The following is a 17,137-nucleotide window of genomic DNA, read 5'->3' on the forward strand; positions in this document are numbered from 1 at the left end:
CGCTGTTCAAAGGTGGATCACTCAAACAGAATCAGCATTCAAAAAAACAATTTGCACAAAACAATGCAGTCACATTAAACATTTCTTAATCTCAACCATTTCTACACCGACATTTACTATCGGCTGCACAACATGTCTGTGATTAGTGTTAATCCAACACGTGACAACATAAGTGCACATAAGCACGCTTAAACACATAAACGTGTTTAACTATAAAAATATACAACATATCTCATTGTACAACATCTTTTTCCACTTGTTTGCATTTACATACTCATAGATGATGCAATCATTCAACCAAAACAGTTAAACTAACGTTGTACACAAATGAATTAACTCTATAACCTACCATCATACACCTGTCACGCCTGAGGCGTTCCCCAAAGCGTCATTCAACGCAGTGCGAGTTCCCTTTTGAAAGAGAACAGCTGCTAGTGTTAATACAGATCTCTCAAAGATTATTTAACAACAAAGTCTGTATTTTACCCTACCTTTTAGCCTGAAGGAGACAGAAACTAGACTCCAGACTAGAAGTGCCAGTGTTAAACTGAATTATGTGACCGTAGAAAGCGCTGTATTGACCTAATCTTAATCCCAACACTAACCCTAATGCTACCATCACTACAGCATCTATAACTTACATGGAACCACTTGACATGCTTCTTTAAGTAATATAGTAAAGTAGTATATTTTTTTGAGAGCAACACAACATAATACCCTGAGTAAAAAGGCTTTAAAGTCATACTCAAGCACACTGTCACGGGTGGCTGTGTCAATGAAGCATAGGAGCAAACTCAAAACTGTCTTTAATACATCCACAATGGAGTAACAGGGAATCACAGGAGAAATACAAAAACAACCACTACGCAGTAACGTATATTTATATATTGTCTGTGATATATTGTGTGGTTAAGAGAACATTTTCCAGAACGTGGACATTAAAGTCAAATCATGTCCGTTTTGACTTCTTTCAATCAAAGACCATGAAGGGCTGAAATTAACATGGCAAAAAGTAACTAACTCAAAAACTGTTGATTATACAACTCCAGAAACAGCTTTGCCATCTTCTTTATCAGTACCGTATTCTTCTTTATTGCTCCTAGTTATAAGGAAACACCAGTAATTTGTTTAGGCTTGGCTTGTAGGGAATTACAAACCTGCGCACATATATTCAAACGCACATAACTATAGAACCAATTCTTAATGCGCATGTGAACGCCATCAGCGTTTCTCACAGGATCGCGTTTAAAGTTTGTGTAGAGAGAATGGTGTCGTCTTAGCGGCCCCTAATTTAATAACAAATGATCGTTGCGACGGAAGCGAATCAATCAAAACTAACTTTAGCTGGAAAATAACTTTATTAAAGAACCGCTATAAAGCTAAAACAATCTTACCTTAAATTATACGTTTATCTCTGTAAAGCTGCTTTGAAGCAATCTACATTGTTAAAAGCGCTATATAAATGAAGATGACTTGACTTGACTGTAACGCAGTAACGCAGAGTATGCAGTTTTACCAAAAACATAATTTGTTATTATAATATTGAGATTTTTTTTCTTCTTTTTCTTCTCTTTCTTCAGTAAAATATTTGTCCAATGAAAATATTCTGGATTTGAATGTTTTATGATGGGACCTTGAAACTTTTATGGACTTGAAAGGACCATTACAAATATTCTCCTGATATTATTATTATTATTATTATTATATATTTGTTTTTTCTCTTCACCTCTCACTTTTCTGAAACTATTGGGAGAGTAACCACTTATATGATGTTAGCAGTATACTGTATGAACAACTTAACTGTATGTGATACCCCTAGTGACCTGTTTGTTCTGTTCTTTTGAATGTGAAAAAATATATATAGTTTAACATTTTTGTTAAAGTTATCTTCTATGTGTTTCCTTGTTTGAATCTACTATTAAAGACTCTTGAGTTTCTCCTTCTTCATGCTCTGTTCCAGCTGTCTAACTATGACACACACATGCATGTGCGCTTTGGTTTGATGAAGTTCTCAACGGGTTTCACAAACGCCAAATTGTGCTCGATATCTGTCTTCCTTCTTTTATCATTTGATGTTCAGTTGTGATACTTCCTTCCAGAGAATCAACCCAGAACGAACCTGACAGTTTTGCAATATGTAAATGTTGTTCCCATTTTGAAACGAAACTCATAAACGGGAAAATAAACGGATCATATAAATATGAGCAGCATTTCAGTCAGAGCGAATCCCTCTTCAGACGCTCTTCACTCACTCCAGGTGGGCAAGAATATTCATACTTCTTTATTTATAGCAAATTATGATTATATTCTTATTACACACAGATGATTGTATATTTTAGTTATTTATATACACATTAAAAAAGAAAGTGATTTACTTTTATTATTCTAAAAAAGGAAATTCATTATTTTGTTAAAATCTACTTTGAAATTACTTTTATTTCACTAATGCAGTGTTTTGAAATGATACGAGTCTTCATTAAAACAGACTAAATCTGACTGACTTTTTTTACATGAATTCATTTAGTTAATTGGTTTGTTTTCCTTGAGAAAATTTGCATTGTACCTGCTATCCAAAATAATCAATATTGAATCAAATCGAATCATAATCGAAATCGAATCGAATTGCAAGCTTGTGAATCGAAATCGAATCGAATTGTGAAATTTGTGTCAATACCCAGCCCTAATAATGATCCAGTTCTGAGAATCTGGATGTTGTAAGTATTGATGCAGGGGATTTTGAGGATTCACCACCTCATACACCTGCTTATGAGAAGCTTATGGAGGTTGTGACTCATGCAGTCGCTAAACGAAATATCGAGTGGCCAGCCGAAATTTGCAACAGATTTGTCTCTTCGGGCCACCAAGGAGACGGCCAAATCAGTAGGCTGGTTGTTCCCTACAGTTTCACCGTTAAAGTGGCTGCTCGACCAAAACCAGAGGCCAGTCTCGAGATACTGGTTCCCTTAGTAGATTTTCTGGCAGCGTGGAAGCTACTGCCAAATACATCTCGCTGGGTCCTGCTCACAATAGACAAGGGTTACAGAATTCAGTTCGGTTCTCGACCGCCCAGATTTCTAGGGGTCCTCCCTATAGTGGTGGACACTGAGCAGGCTCTGGTTGTGGAGCAAGAAGTACAGAGTCTTCCACGAAAGGAGGCTATAGAAAGGGTTTCTCCTCCCAGCAGGGAGTCAGGGTTTTACAGCCGTTACTTTATTGTCTTTATGGGTCTCATGGCACTTTTGGCCTCCTGTACATGAGACCTCTGCAGTGGTGGCTCAGGACCAAGGGGTTTTCTCCAAGCGGAAATCCGTTTTGCATGATCAAGGTCATGCGGCGATGCTTACGTGCCTTAGTCATGTGGAAGAAACCTTGGTTCCTCGCCCAAGGCCCAGTGCTGGAGTCTTCTTGTCGTCGTGTAACGCTAACAACGGATGCTTCCCTCACAGGTCAACTCCCAATGAGGGCATTGTTCAATAAAACCCCTTATATAATATATAGGCCCTATTTGTGCATTCAAATGCATGCATGTGCATGGCGTCACCATTTTCACAGATTCACGTTTTGAAGTTGACTCAGAGATGATAACGTTATGGTTTTCAAAAACTTGCACTTTGAAACCTGTTTAAAAGTGTGCGTTCTCAGGCCACCAAACAATCATTGTTGCATTAATTCCCTGTTATTACTGTAAAGCTGCTTTGTAGGGGTGTGAGATGATGTGTGATGAAGGCTCATTGGCTCACGTACAGTAGGTGTGCCGTTGCTTGTTACTTCTTGTTGCTTCAGCAGGTGAAATAAAGATTGATAACTTTTGAATTGTAGATGTTTTTCTCATGCTGATTTTTCTCAGTGTGTTTGACAGATCTGAACACACACACAGACTGGTGACCTTATCAAGCAGTGTCTCTGATCACAGTGTTTGACATCATCCTTCAGTCCAGCGTGAGTCTCCATTTCATTTAGCAGTTTATGAGCCATGGTTTTTATCTTGGCATTATGGATTAATTAAATTGAAATCCTTTAATTTTCTGACATTAATGAGATTTACTTTACTTTATTCTCATGTCATTGACACAAGTGTACAAGCAGTGAAATATTTTATATATATATATTATAATATATATATATATATATATATATATATATATATATATATATATATATATTACATAGATCCAATGCAGAACAAAGAAAGTGACATTCAACTACAATAAATACACACACATTACTTCTATTGCAGCACTATATATATTGCTAGTTATGAATTATTAGAGTAATCTGTGAAAATGCTTAATGTCTGATACAGGTGAAGTGAATCGACCAGACGAGATGTCTCAGTAAGTGTTTCTTGTTCAAAGCTTTAACTTTATTAACTTTATACTTAAAACAATAGAAGGACATTAAAACTAGAACACAGCCTCTATTAGACAATGAATTAACTAATGCTAACAAATGAGCCTTTATTGTGGAGTTTTATAGTGTTGTTAGTTTGCTATAGTGCAAAAGTACAGCATGACAATTACAATGTGCATAATGCTTAATATAATATGTGCTATTTGGCTGTTAAACCATAAAACAGACAAAACAAATATCCAGTGCTGTCTACTTATGAAAAATGTTTTGATATTTCAGGGAACCTGAAGATCTTTGTAAGGAACTGCAAGAAAGCATTAAGGGACTGAACACAGAATTTCAGAGAAATGATCAAACTCTCACTGATAAATTGAACAACATCACTAAAACAGAATCAGCAAAAGGAATCGCAGACATACTGGGTTTTGGTTTGACTTCAACCAACCCAATGATTAAACATCTGAGAGCAATTAATAACACAGTAAAAGAGATTCAGCAGATGAATGTGGATTCTGTTCAAAATAATGAAATACTGAGAAGAGTGAGATCCGTGGACATGGGGAAAATCGCCAAACCTCTCGAACCGCATGAGCAACTAACAGTCAGAATCGATACTCTATTACTAGAGCTTGATGATTACAGAATCAATAAACAAAACGAGTCACAATTGATTCCTCAGATGAGAGAAGCAGCTGATCAATTTCAGGAGAATCTGAATGAAATTAAACATGCCAAAGAATATATTAACAAATTAGTTGAATGATTGAACTGATCTGTCTGGTATTATGATTAATAATACTCTAAACTGAAATCTTTAAACGTGTGCATTTAATGATGTATAAAATCCTGCAGAAAGTGTTCAGTCTTTGAAAGCAGTGAATTCTGAATTATAGAAGTTTTCATATTCTGGGATTGTCTACCGTAGATCTGATGATTTCAGGGCTAGAAACTCTCACATTACAGCAGAGCTTTTCTCTTATCAGAAAATAGTGACGAAAATGAGGTCAAATGTACTTTCTTTCTTTTTCATTGAGTTTGTAATATGTGGTTAAATTACTCTGGTTGTCATAAGGGTTTTTGAATGATTTAATTTTTGATTAGCAAATATTTGCATGTTATCTCTGGTTCTCTATGATCTTGGATAAACTCTATTTGTCCTTTAAATGAACCACTTACTCTGGAGTTTTGATTCTGTATATTTCTTGAAATTCTTCAGGCATTCAATTTAATTGCCACATACATACATACATATATATATATATATATATATATATATATATATATATATATATATATATATATATATATATGGTCTTTACAGAATAAAACTATAAAATATCAATCTAATGCAAAGCATTCTGGGAACCAGAAGTCTTCATCAACCTTTTTCTGTTTTGGTTCCCAGAATGCTTTGCATGAGGCTGTTATTTTAGTTTTATTCTGTAAAGATAAAGACTTGTTAATGTTTAATGTTCATTTAACTTTGAGCAAACTGTTGCCAGTAAATAACATAAATTTAAATCTACAGTAAGTTACTGGCAAGCAGCTGCCAGTAATACTGTAATTTCTACAGATTTTTTTTTACAGTGTATATATATATATGTGTGTGTGTGTGTGTGTGTGTGTGTGTTACTGTTTTGTAATGCAATGTAAAATAAAATCAATAATCATGCTTTCCCAACTGATGTAGATGTCAAGACCAAAATATCTATTACAAAATAAATGTACATTTGATCTCACCAACATATTCACCAAACTGTGTGATGTTTTTAACCCGATCTCAAGACAATTCGTACAAATTTTACAAGGTGGCTAATTAGTATGAATTCGTATGAATGACGGACCCCTGTCCCGGCCCCTAAACCTAACCATCACGTGGGTTTAGGTTTAGACAAATCGTACAAATTCGTATTCGTATGAATTTGTACGAATTAGACACTTTTTAATCACTCGTACGAATTTGTACGAATTGGTTGTGAGATAGCGTTTTATAAGCATAAATTAATTTCTTAGTTACATATTTTATTAACTAAAAGTGTAAATGAATGTGTTAATTACCACAATTGGTCAACGCAATTTACTTCAACTTCCAGTTGTCTGCTTTAATTAATCATTAACTAATGATTTGCAAATGTATCATTTGTCATGCTTGTTCTCTGTTGTCACTAGTCACATGTCTGTCTAGTTAAGTTTTCCAGCCTTTTGTTATCAGTTCAGTTAAATCACCTGTGTCCTGTTAATTATCATCATCTGTCTCACGTGTTTGTTCACCAGTGTTAGTATTTAGTTCCCTTCAGTTCAGTTAGTCTTTGTCCGTTCTTGTCTATGTTTAGTGGTTTTTGGTAGTGATGGCAAAATGAGGCTTCCTGAACCACTGAGACCTCGCAGCCCATTGCTTCAGCCAAAGGTTCATTACGCGAAGCTTCATTCAGCATTGCTCACTAGTGACACCTAGCTACTGTGCAAAGAAATAGCAGACAAATTAATAAATTTTGAACCAGTGTGTGTCCCCCCAGTTTGGACATGAATAGCAAAAGTGACACTGTGTTCAAGTGCAGTGCTTAAGGTGGAGGGAGTGCAATAAAGTAAACTGCAACAGATTAGTCTGGGGTGGGAAAAGTTAAGAATTGTATCGGGGGGGGGGGATGAAACAGAATTGTTTCAAGTGTGTTGGGGTTTAGACGATTCCTCTTCTTGGACAAAACCTCTTCAGCCACAGAGGATGCAGGGGAACATAAAAATGCCAGTGCCAGCTGGTATAAATGAGGACACTGATGCTTCTGTTGAGCCCAGACAGGGGAGGATTCCCTCTTTCTTGCTGGCTCAATTACCAGGAAAAAGAGAAAAGAGGTCACAAAAAGCAAACAAATCAAAAAGGGAAATCAAAATCAAAAAAGCAGTCCAGTCCAGATCCAAAAATCCAAAGCAATCCAAATAATCGTATCTAATTAATATAACAAGACTATAATATAGCTAGGCCTACTATAATTAATAATACCATACTATAAGTATTCTAACCTGATATAATGTAATAATATACTGCCCTAACACATATATGACACAATAACAACAATGACAATGGGAGTTCTCTAATGGCGCTTTTCCACTGCATGGTACGTCGTAAATACAATGACGCTGGTAGAGATGATTCTGTCTGACCAATCAGTGATCTGCAGTGTTTTCACGTCACATTTTAGTATCGGTACGGTACGCTTGCCATGTAACGTGGTTGTGTATGGATGTTTATAGTAAGTTGATCGACTATAATATGACCCACGGTTTACTGTAAATCCTGGAGATGTGACTAACCAATAACCTTAATTCCTATGGGCTATTTTGGATGTGAACTATGCTTGTGTGTGATCATTTCATATAGGTTTGCATACGGGGAAGGTAACCAGGGTGTCCCATTTCCGTGTATGTTGAGTGTGACATTCCACGAGGTAAAAGGAAATCTTAGTTATTCTACCTGTATCACTTATTATTGATTGTATATGTATGTTTGTATATGGATGTTTATAGTTGATCTACTAAAGTTTTACTGTAAATCCTGGGGATGTGACTAACCAATAACCTTAATACATATGAGCTATTTTGGATGTGAACTATGCTGTGTGTGATCATTTCATGTAGGTTTGCATACGGGGAAGGTAACCAGGGAGTCCGATTTCCGTGTATGTTGAGTGTGATATTCCTAGAGGTAAAAGGAGATCTTGGTTATTGTACCAGTATCACTTATTATTGATTGATACCAGTTTAGGATATTTACTGTATATAATGGATTTTTAATTCTGTATTTAATGGATTTGTTTCTCCATTCAGAAAGATTGTCACTGCTGCTTTGCCTCCTGTGAATTTAATGTTGAGCACCCTAGAGTCAATACCTATATCATATGACTCTTGCTGGTCACAATCATATCATAGCGAACAAGCAGCAGTTTAAACAGTGTGCTGTCCCTTGCCCTCGTTTCCTTAAGTGTGGGGACACAAGCAAACTGTGTAGCTTGTTTGGGAGTTGAGCATGCCCAAGCACGCACTGTGGTTTCTTCTCCCCGAGGCGAGGTACCAGTGCTATAATTACCCAGTTCTGAGAATCTGGATGTTGTAAGCATTGATGCAGGGGATGTTGAGGATTCACCACCTCATACCCCTGCTTATGAGGAGATTATGGAGGTTGTGACTCAATGCTGTCGTTAAACTAAATATCTAGTGGCCAGCCGAAATCTGCAACAGATTTCTCTCTTCGGGCCACCAAGGAGACGGCCAGAACAGTAGGCTGGTTGTTCCCTGCCGGTTCACTGTGAAAGTGGCTGCTCGAACAAAACCAGAGGCCAGTCTCGAGATACTGGTTCCCTTAGTAAATTTTCTGGCATTCTCTGGTTGTGGAGCAAGACGTACAGACTCTTCTATGAAAGGAGGCTTTAGAAAGGGTTCCTCCTCCCAGTAGGGAGTCAGGGTTTTACAGCCGTTACTTTATTGTTCCAAAATAGGATGGGGAAATTGCGTCCTATTCTAGACCTGCACCAACTAAACCGCAGGGTTCAGAAACTCAGGTTCAAGATGCTTACAATCAAACAGATCGTGTCACAGATTCGTTCCGAAGACTGGTTTGTGACGATAGACTTGAAGGACGCGTACTTCCATGTAGCCATCCATCCTCATCACAGGAAGTTCCTGAGGTTCGCTTTCGGGGGCGAAGCATACCAGTATCGGGTTCTTCCCTTCGGCCTAGGTTTATCAACCTGCACTTTCACGAAATGCGTGGATGTAGCTCTGGCTCCACTGAGACTCCAGGGCATTCACGTGTTGAATTACATCGACGATTGGTTGATTTTAGCTCAATCCGAGCAGATGGCAGTTCGGCATTAAGATGTCGTTCTGTCTCATATAAGAAAGTTGGGGTTGAGGCTCAACGTCAAGAAGAGTGTGCTCCTCTCGTCTCAGAGGACCACTTTTCTAGGCGTGGTTTGGGATTCGACGACGATGCAGGCACAACTGTCCTCTGCTCGTATATCATCGATTCTTTCAGCCGTGAATGGGGTAAAACTAGGTCAGTCACTCACTGTGAAACACTTTCAGAGACTGTTGGGTCTCATGGCAGCTGCGTCCAACGTAATCACATTTGACCTCCTGTACATGAGACCCCTGCAGTGGTGGCTCAGGACCAAGGGGTTTTCTCCAAGCGGAAATCCATTTTGCATGATCAAGGTCATGCGGCGATGCCCACGTGCCTTAGTCATGTGGAAGAAACCTTGGTTCCTCGCCCAAGGCCCAGTGCTGGAGTCTTCTTACATTTACATTTATTCATTTAGCTGACGCTTTTATCCAAAGTGACTTACAATTGCTATATATGTCAGAGGTCGCACGCCTCTGGAGCAACTAGGGGTTAAGTGTCTTGCTCAGGGACACATTGGTGTCTCACAGTGGATTCGAACCCGGGTCTCTCACACCAAAGGCATGTGTCTTATCCATTGCGCCACCCTACCCTACCCTACCCTACCCTACCCTACCCTACCCTACCCTACCCTACCCTACCCTACCCCACCCTACCCCACCCCACCCTACCCTACCCTACCCTACCCTACCCTACCCTACCCTACCCTACCCCACCCTACCCTACCCCACCCTACCCTACCCTACCCCACCCTACCCTTCTTGTCGTCGTGTAACACTAACAACGGATGCTTCCCTCAAAGGTCAACTCCCAATGAGGGCATTGTTCAATACAAAAAATATATAGGCCCTATTTGTGCATTCAAACGCACAGGCCAGATAGAGACTAAACTCATTCTATGTATGTGTCACCGGGTGAAAACCTGGCAAATCCAAAAAGATTCCTCATTGGTTCTAAATCTGGCTCTGTTGAGTGTTGGCCATAACGAGTGCCAGCTGAAGCAAATCAGCTGCGCTTCATTGAAGCATGTGCTCAGGAAAAGGAGCATAAAAAGGGAGTGTTTGAGCAGTGTGTGAGGACGGGTAGGCAGCAGTGTGTGTTCTGACAGCGGCGGTGAAATAGGAAGGCTGAAGGTTTAATGCCGGATCAGAGTTCTACTGTGAGATTCCCCGAGGCATGCTCATTTAGTGAGTTTTCTGAAGAAACCACAAACAGCAACGCAATGAAGTAAGTGAGAGAGGAAACCACTGCAGGATATTGAGTGATTCACCGAGGAAAAGTTAAGTGCACCCTTCCATTGATTCCCTGTTGAGAAAACCACATTTGAAGATTGACCATCACCAGTGTGCAACTAACCTTTGTTTGCGGGCAGTGTGTGTGATCTTGTTGACAGAACGAAGCGTAGTAACTGGAACAGCTGGGAGGATCGCTGATGTGTTCATGCTGATCTTCTGAAAACATTATTCTTCGAGTCATTCACCCTTCAGAGACAAGAGAAACGAGTCGATTAATCACTGTGGAGATGAAGTGAGTTTGCAGTGTCTGAAAGAGTGAAATGCGCACGTGTGAGGATTTACAAGAGTGATTTATGCACAAGTGTGGTGAGATCAAACGACTGCGTTTCCTCTGAAACTTTGATGGATGAATATTGACTTATGACTGTGAAGATTCCTTCAAATTGATCTGTCTAAAGCTGTGTCCAGGTTCCCACTTGAGTGTACGGTGTGGAGGGAAAGAGCTCAACACACCCCGAGTACCACACTCCACGAGCACTGTCTCTCACGTCCACGAAAGTCCAGTCTCACGAACTCTTCCAACGACGCCGCTCCGCTACGCACGGAACGAGAGTAAAGGCGGGTAAAATACCACAGTCCTGTCTCACTTGTTATTGCCTGATCCACCGTTACTGTCTGTCCCTCAGAAGAGGTGGGGAAGCTGCTGTTCATTCGATCGGCTGTCCTAAGAACATCTTCACGAGCCGAATACTTACCTGCTCTGTCAGTGGGGAAAGCTGAAGGCGAGAAGAAGCCTCTGTCCATCCTACAAGCACATTCTGATGAGTCGAAAAGACGAGAAGAAGCCATTGTTCCACCCACGAGCCAGTAGAGAAGAGGAATATTTCCCCCCCCCCCAGTTCCTCTTCCCAAACCGGGTTCCAGCCACGAACATTCTCAGCACTGTTTTTATTGTTTTAAATGAATAAAAACTGACCTTTAAAAGTCATTCTGTTGTCCGCCTCTTGGTGTCCTCTGGTGTCTGCTCCTCCGGAGTGTGGTAATCGTCCCTCGGCCCTAACATCGGTTACATATGTATATTACATATATGTGAATTGTGTCACCATTTTCACAGATTCACGTTTTGAAGTTGACTCAGAGATGATAACGTTATGGTTTTCAAAAACTTGTACTTTGAAACCTGTTTAAAAGAGTGCGTTCTCAGGCGACCAAACAATCATTGTTGCATTAATTTCCTGTTATTACTGTAAAGCGGCTTTGTTAAAAGCTCTATGTAAATAAAGGTGACAAGACTTGACTTGCAACAACAACAAAACAAGATCAGACACACTGATATTCATCAGTTTAATAAGAAACACTTCCAGGATATTTCAGGACACACTGAAGGAGTTTGCTGGAAAACTTGGCATAAAGTGAAAGAGAAAATAAACCGTTTTCAGAGAACCACCCAAAGGCAAAAGAGAAACCCGATAGTTCCGCAATAGTAGACCATTATAGAGATGGCTGTTGTTCCTTGTAAACTCATATTGAAATGAAGCTCTTGGGAAAATAAACGTAGCTAAATACGGATATAAATACGAGCAGTATTTCAGTCAGAGCGAATCCCTCTTCAGACGCTCTTCACTCACTCCAGGTGGGCAAGAATATTCATACTTCTTTATTTATAGCAAATTATGATTATATTCCTATTACACACAGATGGGTATATATTTTAGTTGTTTATTTATTTCACTAGTGTAGTTTTTAGAACGTTATTAAAACGGACTAAATCTGACTAATGTCTGTGCATGAATTAATTTAGTTAATTGATTAGTTCAAAATAAACATTTTAATTCAAAAAGGTAAAACTAATAGGATCTTTTCAAAAACAACAAACGAGTAAAAAAAAAAAAAAAAAAACTGATGGATGATTTTGAAACTGTACAGTCAGTGTGTGGTTTTAAATCAACAGGTGAAATAAAGATTGATAACTTTTGAATTGTAGATGTTTTTCTCATGGTGATTTTTCTCAGTGTGTTTGACAGATCTGAACACACACACAGACTGGTGACCTTATCAAGCAGTGTCTCTGATCACAGTGTTTGACATCATCCTTCAGTCCAGCGTGAGTCTCCATTTCATTTAGCAGTTTATGAGTGACCCCGGTTTCACACAGCAAGCGTCAGCGGCGCGTGAGCAGCGCGTATTTTTTTCGGCGTCCATGTTAATCAATGAGTGCATTCACACCGGGAGCAGGAGCAGCGCGTGAGCGTCAAGCAGGAGCGTCGCGTGAACAGCAGTGCAGCGGGGGTTTCGGCGTCCGGTCTATTTTTTGCTGTGCTGCTCACGCTCAATTAAAGTGAAAGCACACTTTTGATGGACAAAATAAATGTGATTTAACACAAAACGTGCTCAAAATGCACAGAATAAGCATGTCAAGAGTTTTAACAACAATGCCAATGTCTAGTGTGTTACAATTATGCCAGAAAAGAAAATTAAGTATAACAAATATGTATTTACCCATTTAAACTTTTTAATTATTAGTTTTGGGTGAAAGTAAGGTGTATTATTATAAAAACAAAAATGTTGAAAGAACTGACACATTGTTTGAAATGGTTATATTGTCTGCCAAACACGGTTTGCAGCTGCTGCTGCTGCTGTGACGCTGTACTACGCTTCCAGTGTGAATACTCGCGGGAGTCTCCTGCTGCAGTGACGATGTAGTTTCGCGGATGCGCCGCTCTCGCGCCACTCACGCTTGCTGTGTGAAAGAGGGGTCATGGTTTTTATCTTGGCATCATGGATTAATTAAATTGAAATTCTTTAATTTTCTAACATTGATGAGTTTTCCTTTACTTATTTTAACGTCATTGACCAACCTGATCTTACAGCAATTCGTATGAATTTTACGAGGTGGATAATTGTACCAATTCATACAACCTCACTCGTACGAATTTGTAAGATTTTTACTAAATCATACATAGGCTATGTTACGAGTTTCCCAATCGTATGAATTAGCCGCCTCGTACACACTCGTACGAATTGGTTGTGAGATAGCGTTGTCATCGACACAACAAGGAGTGAAAATATTTTATGCATTGATCCTTGCAGGAATACAGAACAAAGAATGTGACATTCAACTTCAATAAATACACAAAATCATTACATACTTGTAGTATCTTCACTATAAATCAGACTATGACATACATTGAGTTAAAGTTATCACTTTACTTCTGTTTGCAGCAGTTACAGCAGCAGACATGGGATCATGGTGCTCTTCAGGTCAGAACACACACACTTGTAATACAAACACGACACCTAGTGGTTACTCCAGGATACTACAATACTTCTATCGCAGCACTATATATTGTTAACTATGAAATATTTGAGTAATATTTGAAAATGCTTAATGTCTGATACAGGTAAAGGGAATCGAGCAGAAGAGATGTATCAGTAAGTATTTCTTGTTCAAAGCTTTGACTTTATCTTTATTAACTTTATAATTAACTGATTATTATCAATATGAGTACATCATTTACAACAAGGTTTAATTTGCTAACATTATTTAAATACATTAGTTAACATTAACTATTATTACAGCATTTTATTAATCTTAGTTAATTTCAACATTTTTAAAATGAATATTTACTCGTGAAGTGGAAGAGGGAAGTTTATATGGACAGTGTAACTTATACTGTATTCAGCAGCTCCTTAAACCACAACAGAACATGATTGTGTTCACATTTCATTTACACACACACAACTCTATATATGAATTAACTTATGAGACAATAATATAATACTTGTAGATACTTTAAGCAGACTGTTTTTACATGGATCATTATATTATTATCAAAAATTTTCAGTGCATTTTTATAATATTGTATTCAACACCCCAAGCATGAACGATGCATTAAACAAATGATTCTAGTTCAGTGAGTTGAACTAGCGCAGGTTCTGCCAGTAAAGGACACTGGTGTAACGTTAGCAATGATGTACATCTGAGACGGAGAGAAGTTATCAAGAGAAGGACATACAAACTAGAACACAGCCTCTATTAGCCAATGAATGAACTAATGTTAACAAAGGAGCCTTTATTGTGAAGATTTAGGTAACACTTTATAATAACTGCACGCTATTAATCATTAGTTAAGCATTAGTAAACAGTTAATTCATCATTTATAAAGCATTAATAGACATTAATAAGTAGTTTATAAATACAGTAATACATGATTTGTTATTGTGTTTTCATACTTTATTAATGATCAATTTATCATTTCTAAATGAATTATTGCATTATTTACAAACCGGTTATTTAGGAGATGTCAGTGGTTCATAAGATCACTTAGAAAGTGTAAATAAATGATTAATAAACTGTTTAAATACATATTATTCAGACATATAGTAATAGTTACTTAGTGTGTTAATAAATGCTTTATTAACATGTATTTCTACTGTAATTCAGTAATTCAGAGTTAATTCAGGTAGTTATAAAGCATTTAGTAGTGGTCAGTTAACTATTTTGTGAGCTCATCTAAAGTGAGGACTAGTTATGCCTTGTAAAGCACTTATAAAGGAGATTTAAAGGCTGTTAATATTTGTATGTTCTGTATCGCTGTGTTGAGTTTGTTTCCGTTTTCTGTTTAGAAGAAAACTGAGCCTTTAAATCTCCTTTATTAATGCTTTACAAGTCATAGTCCTCACTTTAGATGAGCTCACAAAATAGTGACCTGACCAATACTAAATGCTTTATAACTACCTGCATCTACTACATTTACTTACACTTTCTAAGTGATCTTATTAATCAATGACAACACCTAGTTTGTAAATAATGGTAAATAATGTAACTGGTTTGTAAATAATGCAATACTTCATTTAGAAATGATAAATTGATCATTAATAAAGTATGAAAATACAATTGTTAAACACATTATAGATATGCTTTTAAATCAATAATAAAGCATTTATATCTGTATTTATAAGCTGCTTATTAATGTCTATTAATGCTTTATAAATGATGAATTAACTGTCTAGTGATGCTTAACTAATGATTAATAGCATGCAGTTATTATAAAGTGTTACCGAGTTTTATAGTGTTGTTAGTTTGCTATAGTGCAAAAGTACAGCAAGACAATTCAAATTTGCAGAATGCTTAATATAATATGTGCATTTGGCTGGTAATACCATAAAACAGACAAAACAAATATCCAGTGCTGTCTACTTATGAAAAAGTTTTGATATTTCAGGAACCCTGAACCTCTTTGTGACAAATTGAAACAAAGCAATAAGGAACTGAACTCAGAATTTCAGAGAAATTATCAAACTCTCACTGATAAAATGAACGACATCACTAAAACAGGATCAGCAAAAGGAATCGCAGAGACACTTCGTTTGTGTTTGACTTTAACCAACCCAATGATTCAACATCTGAGTGCAATTAATAAAACCATAAAAGAGCTTCAACAGATGAATGTGGATTCTGTTCAAAATAATGAAATACTGAGAAAAGTGAGATCCGCAAACATGGAGATAATTGCCAAACCTCTCAAACTGCATGAACAACTAACAGGCAGAATCAATACTCTATTACAAAATCTTGATCATTACAAAATCACAGAACAAGACGAGTCACAATTGATTCCTCAGATGAGAGAAGCAGCTGATCAATTTCAGGAGAATCTGAATGAAATTAAACATGCCAAAGAATATATTAACAAATTAGTTTAAAATCTGTTTAGAAATGATTGAACTGATCTGTCTGGTATTATTATCAATAATACTCTAAACTGAAAACCTTACAAATGTGTTCATTTAATGATATAAAATCCTGCAGAAAGTGTGCAGTCTTTGAAAGCAATGCGTATGACCTTGGATAAACTCTATTTGTCTTTGTAAATGAACCACTTACTCTGGAGTTTAGATTCTGTTTATATCTTGTTAAATTACAAGCATTCATTTGAATTACCCTTTTTGTTGTATATGTTACTGTTTTGTAATGTAATGCAAAATAAAAACAATAATCATGCTTTCCCAGCTGAAGCAGATGTCAATATATTACAAAATAAATGTACATCTGATCTCACCAACATATTCACCAAACTGTGTGATCTTTTATAAGTAAGCATGGGAAGATATTTGAAATCATCTTTTAAAATGTGACATGAAGCTAAAACAAACAATTTTTTTATTTACAATATTCAATCTTGTAACTGTTCTTGGTGTATGGGTTGGTTTACTGAAAATGTTTTTGGTCTTTTTATTTATTCTTTAATAACTGACTTGTATTAGACAAAGGCATATCATAACGTTCTCCATTATTAATTAGTATATTAATCAGTAACGTTTTTGAAGAGGAATTTACTCTGTAAGATGTTGAGTTGTTAATAAAAATATAGTTTAAAGATTGTTTCAGGAACATCATTCTAACCTTAAAAAGCGTTCCACTAACATTAAGAAAACTGGACATTTTAATGTTCCCATAAGCAGAACAATGTTTGGGAAGCGTTCTGTTATCTGTGGAGTTCGTCTCTCCTGCTCTCGAGCTTCATCTGGTGGACATTAAACAGCTGTGATGAAACATGCTTATTAGTCTGATATCAACAGCTTTAAGGGTGTATTCACACCAGGAAAGTCTGATAGTTCACTTTGGTCCGGACCAAATAGAATGTTGATTTTTTTT

General features: G+C 37.3%; 2 long non-coding RNA genes across 2 annotated transcripts; both read left to right on the forward strand.

The window, feature by feature from the left end:
- Positions 1–1,696: 1,696 nt before the first annotated feature.
- Positions 1,697–5,518, forward strand: LOC311080128. The gene is made up of 4 exons (XR_014605523.1): positions 1,697–2,257; positions 3,848–3,939; positions 4,304–4,334; positions 4,630–5,518. It is a non-coding gene; the product is annotated as an uncharacterized lncRNA (long non-coding RNA).
- Positions 5,519–11,840: 6,322 nt separating this feature from the next.
- LOC311079350 lies at positions 11,841–16,856 on the forward strand. Its single transcript, XR_014605393.1, has 5 exons — positions 11,841–12,112; positions 12,492–12,583; positions 13,702–13,740; positions 13,881–13,911; positions 15,705–16,856. It is a non-coding gene; the product is annotated as an uncharacterized lncRNA (long non-coding RNA).
- The last annotated feature ends 281 nt before the right edge of the window (positions 16,857–17,137 follow it).

Source organism: Abramis brama (genome assembly GCF_963993115.1).
Source record: "Abramis brama genome assembly, chromosome: 3".
NCBI lineage: Eukaryota > Metazoa > Chordata > Actinopteri > Cypriniformes > Leuciscidae > Abramis > Abramis brama.